Consider the following 20,359-nt stretch of genomic DNA (forward strand, 5'->3'; position numbering starts at 1 on the left):
TTTCACCTGCTTTTGTGAACGTACAGGAAGGCTCCTCTTCTGGGACCTCCACCAATTCAAGAGTCAGAAATTGACCTGGAGCCTCAGGCCATTAAGGCACAGCCCAAGGGTCACATGTATTCTCCAGAATCAGGGACTCACATGTCACTGAAACAGCTTCAATCCTCAACAGCCAAATCCATAACCATGATTGTTACCTGCTACCAACTCAGAGAGGACATTTCTCTATTTCAGCTCACATGGCAAATACTTTCTTTCCTGTACAGGTTTAGCATTTTCATAGTATAGACACTGGTGTTTTCTCATGAATAAATCTTTTGTAAGTACCCACTGGCTGGTTCTGTTCAGTCTGAATCTACAGGATATGATAAACCCCCCTTCCAGTTCAAGAAGGTCTCCTGTACTTTCCTCCAATGTGTATCTTATCTCCTCCTCCACCTGCAGGCAGTGGGCTCCTGGGAAGTAAACACAGTGATAGACCTGGAAGCAGGCGTATCCAGGAACCCATAAGCCCCTAGCATTTGCCACTGGAACTCACTGCTGGCTGGGTCTTTGCAGCTTTTACCCAAGGGGTTGAAATGGACATCTTCCCATGGATGCCATATGGGCTCAGTTGCTTCTTGGAGGATGGGAATAGGCACATTCAAGCCAGAAGTCAGGAGACCTGCATGGCCAGACACCTTTTTCACCATCAATTTACTGATTGATAAGCACTGATTGAAGGATGAAGTACATAAGCATGTACCTGAGATAGAACTGAAACCCAATATGAAGAACAGGAAAGGAGGAAAGAAATGAAAGTTTAAGTCAAGGGAGGGCGCCTCAACTCTGGCCGATAGAGGATCATACTGCTGACTTATTAGGGGTTTTCAGGTTGACATAGAAGAGTGAGAAGTTGAAGAAGCATCCTGCTTGGGAAGACAAGGCATTTCAGGTGAAATCCAGGTTTCCCGGCATGCACTGCACTATTCTTTTCCTCATTCTCCTGAAAAAGCAGATGTAGCATGTTTCCCACTTGAGCTGTGGTGAGCCAGGTCTGAGCAGTGGAAGGTGGTTCATTTTTAATACTACGTATGTTTCATTCCACCCTCATTTGAAAAGAAATTTGATTTGGTAGACTGAGGTCTATAATCAGAATCCCAAATTATTAACTTATATCAGCATGAGCAGTCAAGTTTCAAGGGATCCAAAGTTCAGACTAAAATTTTATTAATTTACAATAAAAAAATACAACTGTTCCAGAAACTGCCCTTAACTGTCAGTGGAGCCAATTCAAAATTTAAAGATTCTCTGAGAGCTTGGAATCAGAGCAAAGAAGTTAGTCAGAGGGATGGCACATGGCAGTGGCAGCTGGTGACCACAATCTGATTCACTATCTTTCAATAGGGTTAATCTGGCATACATGTCAGGAATACAGAAAGCCTACTGATGTCAGCCCCTGGCATCTACTTCCCATTAGGATGGTCCTATCTTTGGGATGGGGTACTCTTTTGGGTGAGAATCCTCTGTTCCATTAGTTGGACTGACAGTGCCACTGCTTGATTTGGGGAATCTGTTTTCTTTCCTTCACAGCTGACCAATTCTCTTCCAGTCAATAAACTCTTTCTTTAGATTTGTTCATGCTTCCCATAGAGTTGCAACAATCATTAGACTATCATCATTAGGAAATTATCTCTTAGCTTAAGCCTACCACTACCTCTCTGTAAGTCTTTCCCACTAGTGGTCCAGATTCTAGCTCAGCATGAAACATAGAGAACCTCTATGCCTTGTTCCATGGGACAGCTCTTCAAGAATTTGAAGTATGCTATTATCAAGGTAGCCACATACCACTGTGTAAGTTGTATGCTGAACAAGGGAATATGGTTGTGGAGAGGAATGTGGGTGAGAAGCCCGTTGTGAGGCTGCCCCTCTTTTTAGAGAGGTGCTTTTCTCTTCTTTGCCAGAGCCTCCGTATGAATTAGCAATGGGCATGGCTATTATGGTGCTCCAGTCTTGACATTTAGGGGCCCAACAACTATTTCTCAAAGCTTACAGCATTCTGAAATCTGTATGTTACCCTCTTAAGATACATTCAAACTAATCAATGTCCTACATAAAAGTGACATCCAGAATTGGCTAAAAGCCACCAAAAACAATGAGATGCCTACATTCCCCTGATTCATATATTACTATTCACGTGGCTGAAAGTTACACTAAATATTTCTAGCAGCTTCATCACACCATTGGCTCATGCTGAGCTTATGGTCCAAAAAAACCTCAGGTTTTTTTCCCTTGAGAAGTGCTGGTCATATCAGGTCTTCCAAATCTTGTGCAAAACATGGATGATAAATTAATTTCTCTTAAAATTCAACATGTTAATTTTAACCATCAATGTTGTTGACTGAGGTCTTTATGAATAGCACAATTCTGTCTATCAGTGTACTGTTCTCTCTCCTGCATTTGTGTCATTCACCAGATTGATAACCTACTTTTTACAGTTTTAAAGAAAGCAAGGCAGCAGGGAGGGAGAAAGAAAAAGCAACAAATATTTTGGTGTACCTTCTATGTTCCAGGCACTGTATTCTTACAACAGCATCTTCCTTAATCTTTACAACAATCCATGCAGATATGCAATAGTATTACTTGCAAGTTCACAGCTAATAAGTTGCAAAGCCAAGATTCAAACCCAGTCTCATTTCATTTAAGCCAAGTTCTTCCAACAACTTGAAAAAGCCCCTTAAGTATGAGGAGGCCCCTTAAAATATGAGGCCCCTGAAGTCATTCTGTAGAATGTCTCACCGGTAGGGCCAAGAGGACAGCTCTCTGGCATAACCTCTAAGGTCTTTGGTCAGGGGATGGCTAAGGCCACTGTGATTTGGGAAACTGTAGGTCTTCTATTGGGAGCCCCAGGTTGCATTCCCATAACAGATTTGCTCAAGGAAAGAATGGTCTCCCAAACTTCAGAACATATGCCCTAGTGTTTGTCAATGTCAGTATATCCTCGTTATGCTTATTTTGAGTTCAACTCTATTTTTCTTTTCTCTCTAATTGGTACAGTTGAACTCACACCAATATTTATCTGTGTTCTCCCTCTGGGAGACTCAGTCAGAAAAAAACTATGGACAAATTAGGATTTGTTTGCCTTATACCACTGTTTTCTGAGCAATTCAGAATAAAGCAGAATATTTGATTTGGAATGCTAAGATCACTTAGTTCAATTCTGTTATTTTAGTTAACCAAAGAGGTTAAGTAACTCCCTTAAGACTGCACCATAGGCTACAGAAGAGTCTTGTTCCTTAACTTTTAATCCAAGAAAAATTTTCATCACACCACACTGCCTCTCTTTTTATTCCAAAATGATGAAGTGAATTTTCTAGACCAGTTTAACTTCTGAAGATCCCTGGTAAATGGTTACTGCTTTGCCGTAACTGTCATTCTAGAAGTTTCTAAGGGGACTAGCTTTTGCCCAGGCTGTGGTCCAGGCCTGGCTCCACCCTTGCCCTCTTCTGTGGCTGTGGTCCTCAGTTACTTTTTCTTACCTAGCCTTTGTGCAGTACTCCATATATGACAGCAATCAATAATCTCCTTACTAATTAAATGACACTTTATAAAAGCACTCCTCCAGGGACTCTGAGAAAGCCAGCTTTGGCTAACTATAAAGTTTTAGGTAATCATTTAAGAAAAAAATTGTTATTCATCATCTTTATGGCAGATCACAGCTGCCACATTCTCCCCAGGAGTTCAATCCATCAAGCTCCTCAATGCAAGGATGGCTAACAAGGTCGCTGTCACTTCAGGTGAAATATACAGGTATCACCAGAGGCTCCTGACTCTTACAAAGGTGTAGCCACCTTCCCATCTCAGCAGGCTCCATCCAGGAAGGCAAGAAGATGGCCTTGCCCTGCTTTCCATCTCCATTTGCAGAATAAGGGTGGGTAAGAGGAAATCCTCTCATGAGAATGGTTTCCTTTGGGCAAGATGTCTGAGGTTATAAGCCCAACATTTTATGTCTGAGATATTCATGAGAAAATGGTTTGGTTATGTTAACAGGCTTTAGTGAGACTTTCAGCTATCTGGTCCACATTCCACATTTACTACTACTACTACTACTACTACTACTACTACTACTACTACTACTACTACTATCTGTATAATATTTTGCAAAGTGATTTCATTTATGTTATCTCACTTGGGCCTAACCTCAGTCTTGTAAGATAGGAAAGGGGTTATTATCATTCCCATTTCTCAGAGCAGGAAACTGAGGCACAACTATAGTCACTTGGATTATGGCGGCATTGTAGGATTTGAGCTCAGATCTGGCTTTAGATTCGGTGCATTTTAAATGATTATATCACCATACCTTCCATCCTCACCAACCTTGTTTCTTTTCTGGATGTAGTGTAATTGCATTTTAAATTAAGGTTTTTTTTAGCCTTTTCTGTTTGCCTGAACACCTTCCCTTAAATAAAATGCTCAGAAACAAGACAAGATACCATGCTTGGACTCTTCAGTCAACTCTGGGTGGCCAGGAGCCACCATGTTGTTCTCACTGTTATGGAGAAACTTCAGACGGTGTGGCAGGCCGTCCACTGCCCTGAACCCCTAGGCTACTATGAACAGACCCGAGCCTTTCTCTGACCACTGGGGCTCAGGTGAAGGTGACTCAGATCATTGTCTCAGGGCAGGCTTGCTTCCTGTTTCTCCAGCCTTTGAGAAAGGAGACTGGAGTAGATCTGAACTGAATCCAGAGCACACCTAGAAGTCATGTGTTTGTGTGTGTGTGTGTGTGTGTGTGTGTGTGTTAAGTCAATAGAAACATATCCAGATTCAATTTATAGTCTTTGTATGCACTCCATTAAGTGCTTTCATATGGGTTATTTATTTAATTCTAATTCTTTGCAGTGGATATTATTGTCTGCTTTTTTCAGACAAAGAACTGAAGCTCAGAGAGGCCAAGTGACATGATACTTGGTGATATGCCTCCCTTTCCCCTCCCTCAGTGTAGATGATGAAAAGCTGTTTCTGTAAAGTCTGTGTAATTATGGGTCACTCCACTTCTTCCTTTGTGTTTGCTTTCTTCACTGGCTATATGCCAATGAGCTGTAGGCTAATTCTTCTCTCACTACTATCCATTCTTGCCCTGGCCAGCAGGCTGTGGGCCAGAGAAGCAGTGTAAAAGTTGCCCAAGGCTGGGAGGAGGCCTGCTGTCCTGACTCGAGCGAGGGTTCAGCTTTTCCTTGTGTGGTTTGGGCTGTAGATCCTGGGAGATGCGAGTGGGAGGCTCCTGACAGAGGATGTGTGGTTCCCTGTTCCTGTTATTCCCTGACATGCTGAGCCTCTCCAACTGATTTACCTGCCACCCTGGGGCCAAAAGCTGGTGTTAAAATTCCCTGCAATGGGGACTTCCCTGGTGTTCCAGTGGTAAAGAATCCACCTTACGATGCAGGGGACACGGGTTTGATCCCTGGTCAAGGAACTAAGATCCCACATGCTGTGGGGCAGCTAAGCCCGCATGACACAACTACTGAGCCTACATGCCACAACTAGAGCCCGTGTGCCACAAACTACAGAGCCCATGCACTCTGGAGCCCATGTGCCACAACTACAGAGCCCACGTGCCCTGGAGTCTGCAAGCCACCACTAGAGAAGAGAAAACCCGCTCGCCACAACTAGAGAGATGCCCACGCACCACAATGAAGAGCCCGCATGCTGTAATGAAAGATCCTGCATGCCTCAACAAAGATCCCATGTGCCACAACTAAGACCCGACGCAGCCCAAAATAATAAATAAATAAATAAATAAATAAATAAATAAATAAATAAATAAATAAATAGCAAATCTTAAAAAAATGCCCTGCAATGGAAATGGTCCATGCAGGCAAGAGGGGCAATGTGTTAAGTCATAAGAACAGGTGTTTGTTCAGAATGATGGTGTGTGAGTCTGACACATTCCTCTGCACATTCTCAGGGGCAGGAGAGCAGAGAGGGAGAGAGGGAGGAAAGGATGAGAGAAAGGAAAAAGTAAAACAGAGAAGAAAGAGAACAAAAGGACTTGAGTGAGGGTAAGGAAAAACAAAGGAAAAAGGGAGGGAAGAGAACTATAATGGAACATATGATTTTTTCAACTGCCCTCTTGTGGACTTTCCCTGTGCCCCGGCACCCCTGCCTCCCCATTCCTGGAGATGGTCCATTGGTGTCACTACTAGCAAATTCCCAGAGTCAGACCAATGTCCATGCCCTCACTCTCTTGAGAAATCTTGAGGAATTACAAAATTCCTTCCTCTTAGCTCAGTAAGGGTGGATGAGAATCTCAAGAGAACATTTGGTAAATGATAGATAGATATATGATAAATAGATAGATATAAATGATACATAGATATAGATGACAGATTAGATAGATAGATAGATAAACATTCATTGCCTACAGATCCATTAAAAAATGAGTGAGTCTATGGGGTCCTGGTTCTTCAGTCTAATTTAACCAAAGACACAGTAGGGAATGAGAGCAACATAAACCTTGTTACCTGGAAATCCCCAAAGCTCCCTCTTTCCAGATCTTTCCTATTTCTCCATCCCACTTTCTCCTTTGCCCATCCTCCTTTTCTAGAGGAGAATAACTAACATTTTTGAATGTTTATAATGTGAAACCCCTGTATTAGCTTTTATATTTATCAGAAGCCTTCTAGTTTTAAGTGTCATACTTTCTAACTCAAAGTAGCTTAGACATAAAAAAGGAAATTCATGGGCTCCAACCAAACCTTGAAATGCAGGAGGGATTGCAGCCCCCGGGGTTGGTGGGCCAAGGGCTGAAGAACAGCAGTGGGCCTTCTGGCTCTGTGCCTGTCTTTTCTCCTCCGTCCAGGTTGGAGCCCATTCTCTCAGGCTCCTTTGCGTGGAGGGGCAGAGCCACTGTTAGTTCTAGACGCCCTGGTCTTGGAGCTGACAATCAAAGGGAAAAGAGGGCAGGCTCTGAGTCCCAGCTTCAAAATAGAAATGCTCAGGGAATGACTCTGGTTGGTCTCACGTGGATCACATACTTTACCCTGGGCCAATCATGAGGCCAAAAGGATGGGCCAAGTGACTTGCAAAGACTGGGTCCCCTGCCCCAGTCTGCCACCAAAGGGTTGGGGGACTAAGATTGGCAACTTTAAGGGATATAATAGTGAGAGTGGGGGGGGATTGATATCTAAGAGGATGTAGAGGGTAATATTGCCTAGAAAAAGGGAGGAAATGAGCCACGCAAACAAAAAACAACAGGTGTCCACTGCGTTATGTTACATTCTTCATTACATGTACTCCTCAGGCCAACACTAGGATTTACTAAGCTTGGAGACGCAGGGCCATGTGTGTTGTTTAACATGGATCCCCAGTAGCTGGAATGGGGCTTGGCTCATAGTATGGACTCAAATATTTGTTGATTGAAAGTGAGGTACATGTTCTCATTAAACCCATTTAATGAGGCTCAAGCGGGGAAAATAATCAGTGTAAAAAGAGGGATTGGGCCTCAGGGCTGCCAGCCACCTTCTACCTCATTTCACTGCCTCCTACTGTCCAATGACAATGACAGTAGCTCTTTGACAGTGACAGATTTGTGCTTTCCTATCAGAGCAGGACTCCATACAAGCCCTGCTCAGCAGGGCACTTCCTTCTCTCCAAGGAGGCAGGGGAGAGAGATACTGCAGGTGGGACCAGCTCAGGTATGAGGCAGGCCTGGCAGGAGGTGGAGGACTAGAAAAGAGCTTTGAATCAGTGCTGAGGGGACCCTCCTTGCTTTGAAAGCTGATGCCCTGAGCAGGAGTCAGGCAGGCCAGGGCATGGCATCTAATATACCTGTTGGATTCAGAAGTAGCTCAGGTAACTGTCAGTATTCAAGTGATGCTTGGAAGAGGATGGGTCAGCTGGTGACACTGGAAATCAGGCTGATGGAGGCATGTATTTTGAGCAAAGGAGTTATTTCAGAGCAGGATGCCAGACACAGGAATGGACCTAGGCCTGGTGACCAGGCCCCAGACAAGCCAGCTGGGGTCCAGGGAAGAATGGCCAGCTCTAGCAAAGAGCTGCCATTCTGGGCAGAGACCCAAGGCAGCGGCTGGGTGGTAGGGGAAGGTCATGGATTGGCTGCCAGTGGGTGCCCAGAACTCACCCTACGATTCTCAGAGTGGGAAAGTAACAACTAGTCTCATTGCAGACCCCTCACTCACAGCAATGCCTGCTGGGAAGGCTGGAAAAGGAAGAGGATGGCAGGAGAAACCAGCAGAGAGAATCAAACCCAAGTCAAAAGGAGTAAGAAAAACCCTCCCTTTCATCTAGGGAGGCAGTTCTAGACACTTCTCCATCTTCCTCTTTTGCTCTAGCCAGGCCACTTAAGAAACCCCACCATACATTGTTTTCTTCTTGCCCAGCTCTAAAGGCTGAGACCACACATCCCCACGTCCTTCTATTTTCCAGTCAAAGACAGCAATCAATCAGCAACTGTATGTTAAATCTCTTTCTCTCAAGACCCAGCTGGGCCCGAGCATTGGGCTGTGCAAATCTAACCCCACAACCCTGATGCAGCACCTTTGACAGAGTCCCAGCTGGGCTGCCTGGCGGTGGTGAGCCTTCGTGACAGTCCACACTCCAGTGAGGATGGTCCCCGTGGCTCTTTGCAGAAATATGCCTGGGTGACACGCAGCTGTAGAATCTCTGAAGCCAGCTTTGAAAAATAAACTAAAGCAAGAAGTTAAAACATCCCCATTAGTGTTTATCTCCCGTTTCCCCATTAAAACAGAGAGAGAAACCAGTGTCCCATTTCAATTCGTACTTTAAAAACTGGGTTCAGCAGCCAAGAGCGGATGAGTGTTGATAACTGGCTGCCCTGAAGGAGCTGTTGTGGGGGCCACTTCCCAGGAGGGCTGTCCCCTGTTCCCTGTTCTCTGGGACAGGTGGCTCCAGCCTCACCGTGAGCCTCTGGTCCACTGTCCCCACGGGCCTGGCCTCTGGCCAGCAGGAGGTGGCCTGGCTCCGCCCGGCAGTGGGGCCTCCCTGGCCATGTGGCTGGGCTAGCCAAGCAGCAAGAGAAGCTACAGGGCGGGAGCAGGCTATTAGCTCCTGTGAAGAGTACTCCCTTGACTAAATAAAAACTGCACTGTTTACTGTGTAAACTTGGACCGAAGCAGCAGCACAGAGGGGGGTTCATAACAAGGGCTGTTAATGTTTATGGCTGACATTGCAGGTTCCTCGAGCCACTATAATGAGCCCACTGCAGCCTGAGTAGCTGAAACCTTCCAGGGGAGGCAAAGAGGAGGAGGAAGAAGCAGAGGGGAGGAAGGATGCTGTCTGACTTCCTGATCTGGATTGCAGGGCCCCTTCCAGTGGCAGAAGTGTCTGCTGAGTATCTGCTGTGTACAGGGCATTGAGCCACATGCTGGGATATGGAGGTGGATAAGGAAAACTGTTACCAAACAGAAGTTCATGTCCCCGATGCACAGTGAAGCCAAACAAACTGAAACATCATCGTTTGGAACCGAGAAAGGTTTATTGCAGGGCCCTGCAAGGAGATGGGTGGCTTGTGCCCCCAAATCCCCAAACTCCTTGAAGGGTTGCAGCAAAGGACTTTTAAAGGCAAGGTGAGGGAGGGATGTTGTTAGTTGTTGCACACTCCTTGGTGTAGGAATCCTCTGTTCTTGCAGCTGTCCACGTATGTCAGGTAGGTCACAATGTTCCTGTAAACCTCCAATAAAACAAATGTTATTCTCTGTCCTGCAACTTTTTATTTCTATATGAATGGAGTCTTAAAGGTCAGAGCCCTGAGAATAGGCTATCCTGTATATTTCAGACTGTAGGCAACATTCTTTTACAAAAGGTGCAGAGCCAGCATGACTAAGCACAGGTAATAGAACAGATCTAATATGGAGTCAGATTTGTTTTTCCCTATTGCAAAACCACCAAGGATCCAAGCAAATGAGTTCTAGGGCAGGGGTGTTCGAGGTTTGGGCTGGGTAGGCCCCTATTCTCTGCATCAGGGAAGATGCCCCAGAGCAAAAGCATACGGTTTCCAGCTGAATAGCCTCAGTTGAGGAAAACTGAGGTGATTCTCTTCTTTAAGAAGAAGTGGGTACCCATCATCCCAGGGACTTGGTTTCTCTCCTGAATGGCTGCCTCATTCTTCCACAAAGGAGCCCCTCTGAGCTCTTTCCCTGCAATCTTTTGGACTGGTAGCTCCATATTGAAGCCCTTAAATTTGATTAGACAGGGCTGGTAGTGAGGAGGCAGCACATGGCAGCGAGGAGACCTTGAGAGAGCCCAGTGGTCCCCCAAGCTCTTCAGAAGACCAACGTGGGACCATGGGACACTCTGTGAGTGGCTGACTGACATCCACCAAGGCAGGACTGTTTAGCCCTGAACCCAGGTGTGCTGACTGGGCCCAGGACACTTCCAGCCTAAGTGTCCAAAAGGAATGGTCCACCCTGGCTCTAGCCCTGCTCTGCTAGTCCCATTGACTGTGATGCTGGGCAGACCACTTCTCTGAGCCTATTTCCATGTTTGCACAAGGAGGGATTTGGGCCAGACAGGAAGCACTAGCTTGGGTTAATCAAGCCTGACTGGTTATAATGCCAGACACAGGATGTGTGTATGCATGGGGAAAAAACACCATGGGGAGGTGCTGGTCAAGGTCCCAGGCTGGGCTTCTGGGGCTCCAAGAACCACCAGGGTGCAGGCAACAGTGTATGGATATGTGTGTATTTCTTGGCAAGGGGGTCAATAGCTTTCATCAGATTCTTAAAGAGCTCATAAATAGTTAAGAACCACTGTGTTTAGATCTAATTAAGGTTCTTTCAATTTCTAATTTCCTCCAGTTCTAAAACATCCTCACTTCCATTGGATTCTCTCCGTGAGTATAAATTCTAGATGGGGCTGCCCTGAGGTCTCTTGAGTGCATAGTGGGGCCACATTCTGGGATGGCGGTAAGGGGACTCACCTGCATGTGATGGGTTTACATGGCACAGTGTTGTAGGCATGGCTTTTGGAGTTACACAGAGCTGAGTTTGAATTTCTGCTCTCCTATTACAGTGACATCTGTGAGTCTCAGTTTCCTCATCTGTAAAATTGGCATTATAATGCAGGGTGACTCCAAGCCTGTAAACATAGGCAAATATATAATAGGTCATTTATGGAGAGTACATTAAGATCCATGATAAAATAACATTAACAGTACGTTTAGACTTTATAACCACTCTTGAGTAACATCTACATCAGAGAGTGGTTTAGAAGATTGTGTATAATGGTAAATATAAATTGTCTGGCATGGTGCAAGTACCAATAAATGTTACCAACCATGATAATTATCATTTTTATGTTTGTGCCATGGTCTTCATCCTGGGCTAAGATTTTCCTCCTGTCTCCAGATGATGCCTCTGACTACAGGCACGTCCCCAAGTTTCCCTGTGATGCTGTGTCAGGAGGAGTCCTCACATTTGAGGCCTCATTGGGAGCAGATAGACCCAAAGAAGATGGACCAGGAGTTCAGGCATCCATCCAACAACTAGAGGCCCAGAGGAGGACCCTGCAGGGATAGCAGACAAGTGGTTCAGAGGGTGGAGGGGCAGGCAGGTACCAGGGTCCTGCAGCAGCTGAGAGAGTAGTACGAGTGGATGCACCCTGCAGTTGGTCCCCAAGTGTTGATTGTGGCCAAGGGAAGATGAACAGGAGACCAGCAGGTGAGTTCTGCTCCTGATTGCCACTGTGATTACTTCTCTTCAAGGAGGGGGCTGCAGAAGTAAATGCAGTGCAAATCAATGTGGGTGACTGAGCATTCTCCAAGAGCAGAGATGACCCCATTCTGCCTGCAAACCTGTATCTGCAAAAGCCTCTCCCCATCCACTCTTTTCTTTTTTTTTTTTTTTAACATCTTTATTGGAGTACAATTGCTTTACAATGGTGTGTTAGTTTCTGCTGTATAACAAAGTGAATTAGCTATACCTATACATATATCTCCATATCTCCTCCCTCTTGTATCTCCCTCCCACCCTCCCTATCCCACCCCTCTAGGTGCTCACAAAGCATGGAGCTGATCTCCCTGGGCTATGCGGCTGCTTCGGGAAAACTGGACAGCTACATGTAAAAGAATGAAATTAGAACACTCCCTAACACCATACACAAAAATAAACTCAAAATGGATTAAAGACCTAAATGTAAGGACAGGCACTCTAAAACTCTTAGAGGAAAACATAGACAGAACACTCTATGACATACATCACAGCAAGATCCTTTTTGACCCACCTCCTAGAGAAATGGAAATAAAAACAAAAATAAACAAATGGGACTTAATGAAACTTAAAAGCTTTTGCACTCTTTAATTAGAATGGAGTGCAGTCTTGTGGGGATGGGGTGTAGTAGTTGGGGGTGGGGTGGGCAGAGATGCTTAGAGAAGCTAGAAAGGCTCTCCAGGTTCTCTGCATTAGAGTCAGATCCCCAGGGGGAAGGGATGAAACAAAGTTTGGAATGAGGGAAGGTTGTCAGATGGATGGAGGCAATGAAAAAAACATCTATTAGTGGTGTTTTTTTTTTTTTAAAGACTAGGAATTTATTATAGGAGTAAGATTTTACATGGCTGTGGAAGAAGATGGAGAATTAATGCCCTGAAAGGGGTAGTAGGTGGGTCAGGGAAGAGTCACTGACAAGCTCTCCTGAAGCACTGGCACAGGTGGAGAAGTGAGACCTTGCAGGGGAATCTGGAGAGCCAGGCACATCCAGCTGACAGAATGTGACCGGAAGGCTGTTGTTCGTACATCCAGTTGTGGGCCTGGTGTCACTCCAAAGCTTTTCATTCAGAAGGTTATGGTAGAGACAGGAATCTTTTTAAGTTCCACAGGTAATTCTGATGAGAAGCCAGGTTTAAGAATCACTGTATTAAATAACTCAAAAAGTCCATTCTAACATGGAGACTAGAGGATCTTAAGGTGACTTCAGGCTGACAAATGTTATGTCTCTTAAATGGTAGTTGGTGTTCTCCTGAGAGAACAGTTCCTGAGGAAGCTAAGTAAACAACTTCCTGATACTGGAGATTTGCTAATTAAACACTAGGAACAGGCTCTGGGGGGAGAGGGCCAGACAACTGTGGAATGTGACTTCTGAGAGTCTTCCAGCTTTAGGAGAGAGGGCAGCAGCTCTCAGGGCCAGTGACCTGAGGTTTCTCCCAGCCTCAGTCTGAAGGCCCTGGCTGCTGTCACTACAGGAGGCCATGCTCATGGTGGGACCACATATGGGGGAGGACAGGGGAGGGGCTGAGCTGGGCATGCAGTGACAGGCATGGTGTGCTGTCCACCTTGATACCTATGAGCTGTGTGGCATGCAGAGCCAGCAATATCTGACATGTCCAGGGGGAAGGCCACCCAGATATCACCCAAGGGGACACTGGCAAGGATTCTGCCCGTGGATGCCTAGAATTTCTGCAAGACTGCATCACGACTTTGGTTTAAGCACAGGACACCCCTGGGCTTCTCTTCTGGAGTGCATATACTCCTGGGAAAAGTAATGTATTAAATCACTGTCTTCTGTAAAGGAAGTTGTTCAGAGCAGATAGCTCCTTGATTGGAGAAATGGGACCTCAGAGGGTGAGTAATCAGGGACCAGGGAAGGAGGGGAGTTGCAGGCCACTTCCCCACTGAGAGCATTGGAAAGATGGGGAGGAGTGTGCCTAACCCACCCCTAGGTTCCCTGTCATCCTGCCCAGAGGCCCGAATAATGCTCCAGAAAGAGAAGTACAAGTGAGGAGAAAGAGGAGAGGGAACAGGGGGACATGGATGAGAATTCCCACGAGCTCATGTCAGGAATTTGCTTTTCCCAAGGGGTTTTCAGACAATTTGGGCCATTGTACTGGTTCTGGGGAGTGGACCTGGATGAGCAGTTCCTTTTCTTCCTACCTCCCACTTTCACTAGGTGACAACACCTGGTGTTCCACTCCCCATCCCCACAAAAGGCTATGAAAATAAATGTTTGGTAAATGGAATCTTCTTCTGGAGGAATCATCTGCATCCATTCCGTGCAGGGGATGGAATCCTAGGAGGAACCCTGAAGGGAAGGGAAACTCCTTTCTGTGAAGGGAGTGCATCCAGCCCGCCTCCACCCCATTACCCAAATCTAACACTCATGGCCCTTCCCTAGAGAGAAGGCCCAGTCTCATCCCCAGACAAGAAGCATAATTCACTGTCTCCAGCCTTCCAGGAAATGCCCCTTCTTCATCAGGTAGAAACCCAGCATCTCCATCTGACAAGAAAGCTACTCTGCCTTGCACCCAACAACACATCCCATAGACCCAGAGTTGTGCAAAGCCAGATGGGTTTGAAGGCAGAGAGGAGCTCTCTTCTCCTCACATGGAAGACACCGTCGCACAGTTGAGTACATGGCAAGGAGACAGCTCCCAGGAAAAACGTATTTGCCTTCCAAGATAGATTCACCAATGTCCAGCGATGTCACACTGAGTCCTTGAGCACAGAGGAGATTAGTCAGTTAGAGAGGAGGATGGCAGTGGGGAAGCTCTTGGTGAAATCTGTGTTGGCTGCAGTCGGTGTCCACAAGGCAGGGTCTGTCCATACTCTCTGGGCACCATTTCCCCAGTGAGCACCATGACAGAGCTCTCTGAGAAAAGGTGGGCAGGGGAAATAGAAGGGAGAAGGGAAAAGTAAGCACAGCGCTGAAGCTAGCGATGTTCTACCGTCTCCTCACCTGCTCTTTTTTATACAGCTCTATTTTAGGATGTCCACTTCTGTCCTGGTGTTTCTAGCTGGGAATAGGGGGACTGTCTCCTTTTCCCACTTTTTCTCCCTGCATCTAACTTTCCCAGCCTCAGCAAGCAGGCTCAGCCTTACTTCTGCCATCTTATTTATTCGTCACAATGACTGGGTGAGGTCAAGATGTTCATGTCCTTGGGAAGATAAGGAAATAGAGGCTCAGGGAAGTTAGATAACTTGCCAAAAACCACACTACTTGGAAAGATCAGTGTCAGGATATGAACAAATATTTCTTAACAATAAGATCAGCCCACTGGTTCTTCCATTATGCATACTGCACCTGTAGTACACTCTTGGAGGTCCTCCAGTGGGACCTCATCTAAATTTATCCTTCCAGACTGGCCCTAAGAGCAACTTGTCAAGACCCTCACCAGTGGACCGTTGTACCTTCCAGAGTAAGAAGCAGAGATGTCTGGATCTGTGAACTCCACTCAGCAACAACTGCTTGTGGGAGACCTGTAGTGTGGGAAGCCCCTGGCTTACCTGAATTTGTTTATGCTTTCCAAGCCTCAGGAGACTACATGAACCGAGAGAGGAGGAACCATTTCTGTGGGTAAATTTCCAGGGACTGCAGGATCAATAACCATGGACTCCTCTAAACCTCAGAGACAAGAACCCTTCCAGTTGTTCAAGGTGTTGTGGGCCAGCCAGGTGGGTAGAAGGGCAGTTTCATTAAAGCTGTCAAGCAAATCCAAGATTGAACGACCAATATTGTTAAGATGTAATTTCTCTCCAACTGATTTATAGATTCAACATGATTACAATCAAAATCCAAGCAGGCTTTAAAAAAAGAAAACAAAACAGAATTTGACAAGCTGGTTCTAAAATTGGTATAGAAATTGAAGGGATCTAACATAGCCAAAACAATTTTGAAAAATAATCAAGTTGGAGGACTTACACTACCTGATTTCAAGACTTACTACACAGCTGTACTACTCAACACTGCATAGTACTGAGTAAGGATATACATGTATCAATGAAACCGAATAGAGCAAGAAATAGACCCATACTCATATGTATAATTTATTTTTAACAGAGGTGGCAAGGCAACTTGATGAATGAAAGGAAAGTCTTTTCAACAAACTGTGCTCATTGATTGATTTGCATATATTGAAGAATCCTTGCATTCCTGAGACAAATCCCACTTGATCATGGTGTATGATCCTTTTAATGTATTGTTGGATTCTGTTTGCTAGTATTTTGTCCAGGATTTTTGTGTCTATGTTCATCAGAGATATTGGTCTCTAGTTTTCTTTTTCTGTGATATCTTTTTCTGGTTTTAGTATCAGGGTGATGGTGACCCTGGGAGGGTTCTTCCCTCTGCAATTTTTTGGAAGAGTTTAAGAGGGATAGGTGTTACTCTGTAAATTGATATAGCCACTGTGGAAAACAGTATGGAGGTTCCTTAAAAAACTAAAAGTAGAACTACCATATGACCCAGCAATCCCACTGCTGGACATATACCCTGAGAAAAACATAACTCAAAAGGACACCTGTACCCCAATGTTCATTGCAGCACTATTTACAATAGCCAGGACATGGAAACAAGCTAATTGTCCAATGACAGATGAATGGATAAAGAAGATGTGGTACATATATACAATGGAATATTACTCAGCCATAAAAAGAACAAAATTAGGTCATTTGTAAAGATGTGGATGGACCTAGAGTCTGTCATACAGAGTGAAGTAAGCCAGAAAGAGAAAAACAAATATCATATATTAACGCATATATGTGGAATCTAGAAAAATGGTACAGGTGAAACTATTTGCAGGGCAGGAATAGAGACAAAGACGTAGAGGACAGACATGTGGATATGGGGGAGAAGGGAAGGGTGGGACGAATTGATTGACATATATACACTACCATGCATAAAATAGATAGCTAGTGGGAACATGCTATAAAGCACAGGAAGCTCAGCTCAGTGCCCTGTGACGACCTAGTTGGTGGGGTGGGAGGGACGTTCAACAGGGAGGGAATATAGGTATACATATAGCCGATTCACTTCATTGTACAGCAGAAACTAACACAACATTGTAAAGCAACTATACTCCAATAAAAAAGAAAACTGTGCTCAAACAACTAGAACTACAGAAAAGGAAAAAGAAATGAACCTTCATCCTTACCTCATGCCATACAGAAAATTAACCTGAAATGGATTATAAACCTAAATATAAGAGCTAAAACTATAGAATTTTAGAAAAATTCATTGAAGAAGGGCTTCAAAACTTTGGATTAGGCAAATATTTCTTAGGGCACAAAAAGCATAAAGCAGTGAAGACATAATATGGTAAATTGGACTTTATTAAAATGTAAAACTTTTGCTCTTTGAAAAATACTATTAAGTAAAGATAAGCCATAGGTCAGAAGAAAAATATTCACAATACATACATCTGACAAAGAAATTGTATCCAAAATATATAAATAATTCTTACAACTTAATAATAAGATAACTGAATTAAAACATGGCAAAAGATTACACAGACACCACTCTAAAGAGGATATATGAATGTCCAATAAGCATATGGAAAGATAGATACTCAACAGCATTAATACATCAGGAAAGTGTAAATTAAAACTACAGTGAGATACAATTACACACTCATTCTAATAGCTAAAATTAAAAAGAGTGATAATACCAAGTGTTGACAAGGATCTGGATCAACAATCTCTTGTATAATGTTGGTAGGAACATAAAATGGTTCAACTACTTTGGCAAACTGGTAGAGAGTTTCTTGTAAAGTTAAACATATACTAACCATTAGAGATACCAATTTCACACTTGGGTATTTATCCAAGTAAAATGAAGACATATGTCCACAAGAGGACTTGTATGTGAATGTTCATAGTAGTTTTATTCATAATAGCTCTAAACAGGAAACAACATGGGTCAATCAATATGTGAACAATAAACAAATTGTGGTATACCTGTGCCATATGATATTGCTTAGCAATAAAAAGAAATGAGTTAATGATACATATGACAATATGGATGGATCTTACCACATTCTGCTGTGTGAAATAAGCAAGACATGAAAGAGTATACATGGTAAAATTCCATTTATATCAAGCTCTGAAAAACACCGATCAATAGTGACAGCACATCAGGGTTGCCTATGGTCAGTGGTGGGGATTGACTATAAAGAGGCACAAAAGAACAACCTTTTGGGGTGATGATAGAAATATTCTACATCTTGATTATTACACAAATACATACATATGTGTATGAGTATGTATTTGTTTTTTACACTCATCAAACTGAACATTTGAAATGAGTGCATTTTTATAGTATGTAAATCATACCACAATTAACTTGTTATAAAAAGATAACATACACCCAATCTTCTCTCACTCTGCTTGCTAAAAACCATAATGGCTCCCACTGCACTTATAATAAAGTTCAGACTCCCTACATGTTCTACAAGGTCCTGCATGGTCTGGTGCCATTCCTCACCACTGTCCCCAAGCTCACTGTCTCCCAGGCACACCAGCCTGCTGTCATTTCCCACTGTGGGCCTTCCCATGGGTAATTCTGCCTAGAATGCTCTCTGAGCAGCTCCATGTCCCCTGCCTTCTGGCCCCACCCCCAACAGTTTTCCATAAGCCTTTGCTTCTTCTGAAAAGACTTCCTTCACTCCCCCATTTAAATGTGGTCCCCGTACTATCTTTGCTCATGACATTCTTTTCCTACTTATCATAGTCTTTATCATAATTTGTTCATGTGAATTAATATGGTGTCTCCTTCTTAGGTAGACTGTAAAATCAGTCTAGACTATAAAATCAAAATAGAACCTAGTGTGCTCTGCTCACTACCGATCCCTAGCATATAACAAAGTCCCTGGCACATAGCAGATGTTCAATAAATATTTGATGGATAAATGGATGTATGAATGGATAAATCATTGAATCAGTACTTTTTCCTCAGGGAAGAAGTCATTTGGAATGAATGAAGCACTACAGTGAGGACAGCATATGGTAGAATAAAGCACCAGACTTGAATCTCAAGTTCTGGCTTTCTCACTAGTGCACAGACCAGATCTGATTCAGTAGAGCTGAGTTGAGGTCCAGGAATCCTAACATTTAACAAGGGGCCCAGGGTAATTCTTATGCTTAAGATGTATGGAAATAACTAGGTGAGCACATATGCACATATTCCTATAAACACAAGCAAATCCATATGTAGAAATTTTTGACCCATTGTTTCAAAAAATGGGATCCTATTTTCCTCATTTATCTGTATTGTATTTTTCTCACTCAGCAGTCCCTTGTAGAAGTACCTCTAAGTCATTTGGTATAAAAGAATTATTACTTCTTTTTTCTTTATTAATAGATACATAATAGAACATGGGTGGTGTGGTAGTCCTTAGTGCTATTGACCAACACTTTAAGTTCCCTTCCCTTCCCAGTACATGGTAGGATTGTACTTTCTGGCTCACCTATGGCTGAACGGGCTGAAACATTTAATCATCTGGTGCAGACCCTCCAGAACTCTTTTTCCCTCTGTCATAGCAGCTGGCAATGTTCAAGGTGGTGGTTGCTGCATCAGCCGGGGTCTCTGAATGACCATGAGGAGCAGAGTCCCTTACTGGCTTGAATTGGACATATAGAAAGAACAAGCAACCCATTTCTATTGATTTAAGCCACTGTGACTTTGGAATTGTTTATTCCATGTCAATACCCAGCCTAGCCTAAGGGAAACATGTTGTTGTACCAGAATTTCTTCAACCATTCTCTATTGATAGACGCTCACTCTGTTTCTAGTGTTTTTGCCACTAACAACGACACTCCAATAAACATCCTTTTATGTATATTCTTATACACTGGTATGAATATACACAAATATAGAAAAATATGAATGGATACATAATAGGTTGAAAATGGGTTATAAGGTTTGGTAGAGAAGGGCTTGTGGCTGAGGATTATGAATATGGAAGGGTTTAGAGAGGGGAGAAGGAATTAAAGGAAAAAAATCCCAATTCATATCAAAAGCTATGTACAACATGATCGCTTTTATGCAGTTCTGTGAAAGTATAAATCTACACCTCTATTCAGTTCAACTTAAAGATATATACATATATTTGAAACTATAAAAAGTAAATTACTTAGTAATTTTTTTTAAAAAAGAAAGCCACCAGATTATTTAAGACCCTAATGAAAAAGCAAATGTTATTTGGGATGATCAAATACTAAGGGATTATCAAGCAGTTATTTATACTTCTATTTAGGTTACATTAACGGATTAGTAAGTGCATGCTGACTGAAGGAATAAAGCGGCAGCACTCACAGAAGCCTGGTTTTGATGTGGTGGAGGGGGGAGAAGGAGAGGGAAAAGGCTGGAATGCCCTTTGATGATAGGTCGAAAGGGGGACTTTAAAGGGGCAAAGAGCAGCAGGAGACCATTAAGACGGCAGGTGAGGACTCCAGATGTGATGGAGAGGGGTGTGTGAGCAAAACTAGTGGGGCAGAACTAGTAAGTAAAATAGACTGGTGAGATCATCTGGTCTAGTTTAACTTTACAAGAAGGAATTATTTTCTTTTCAGATTATCTCCAGTGACTTGCACAATGCCTGGCCAGTCAGAGGAAGAACCCAAAGAGTGTTTGATGATTA

This window comes from Eubalaena glacialis, chromosome 9, assembly GCF_028564815.1.
Source record: "Eubalaena glacialis isolate mEubGla1 chromosome 9, mEubGla1.1.hap2.+ XY, whole genome shotgun sequence".
NCBI lineage: Eukaryota > Metazoa > Chordata > Mammalia > Artiodactyla > Balaenidae > Eubalaena > Eubalaena glacialis.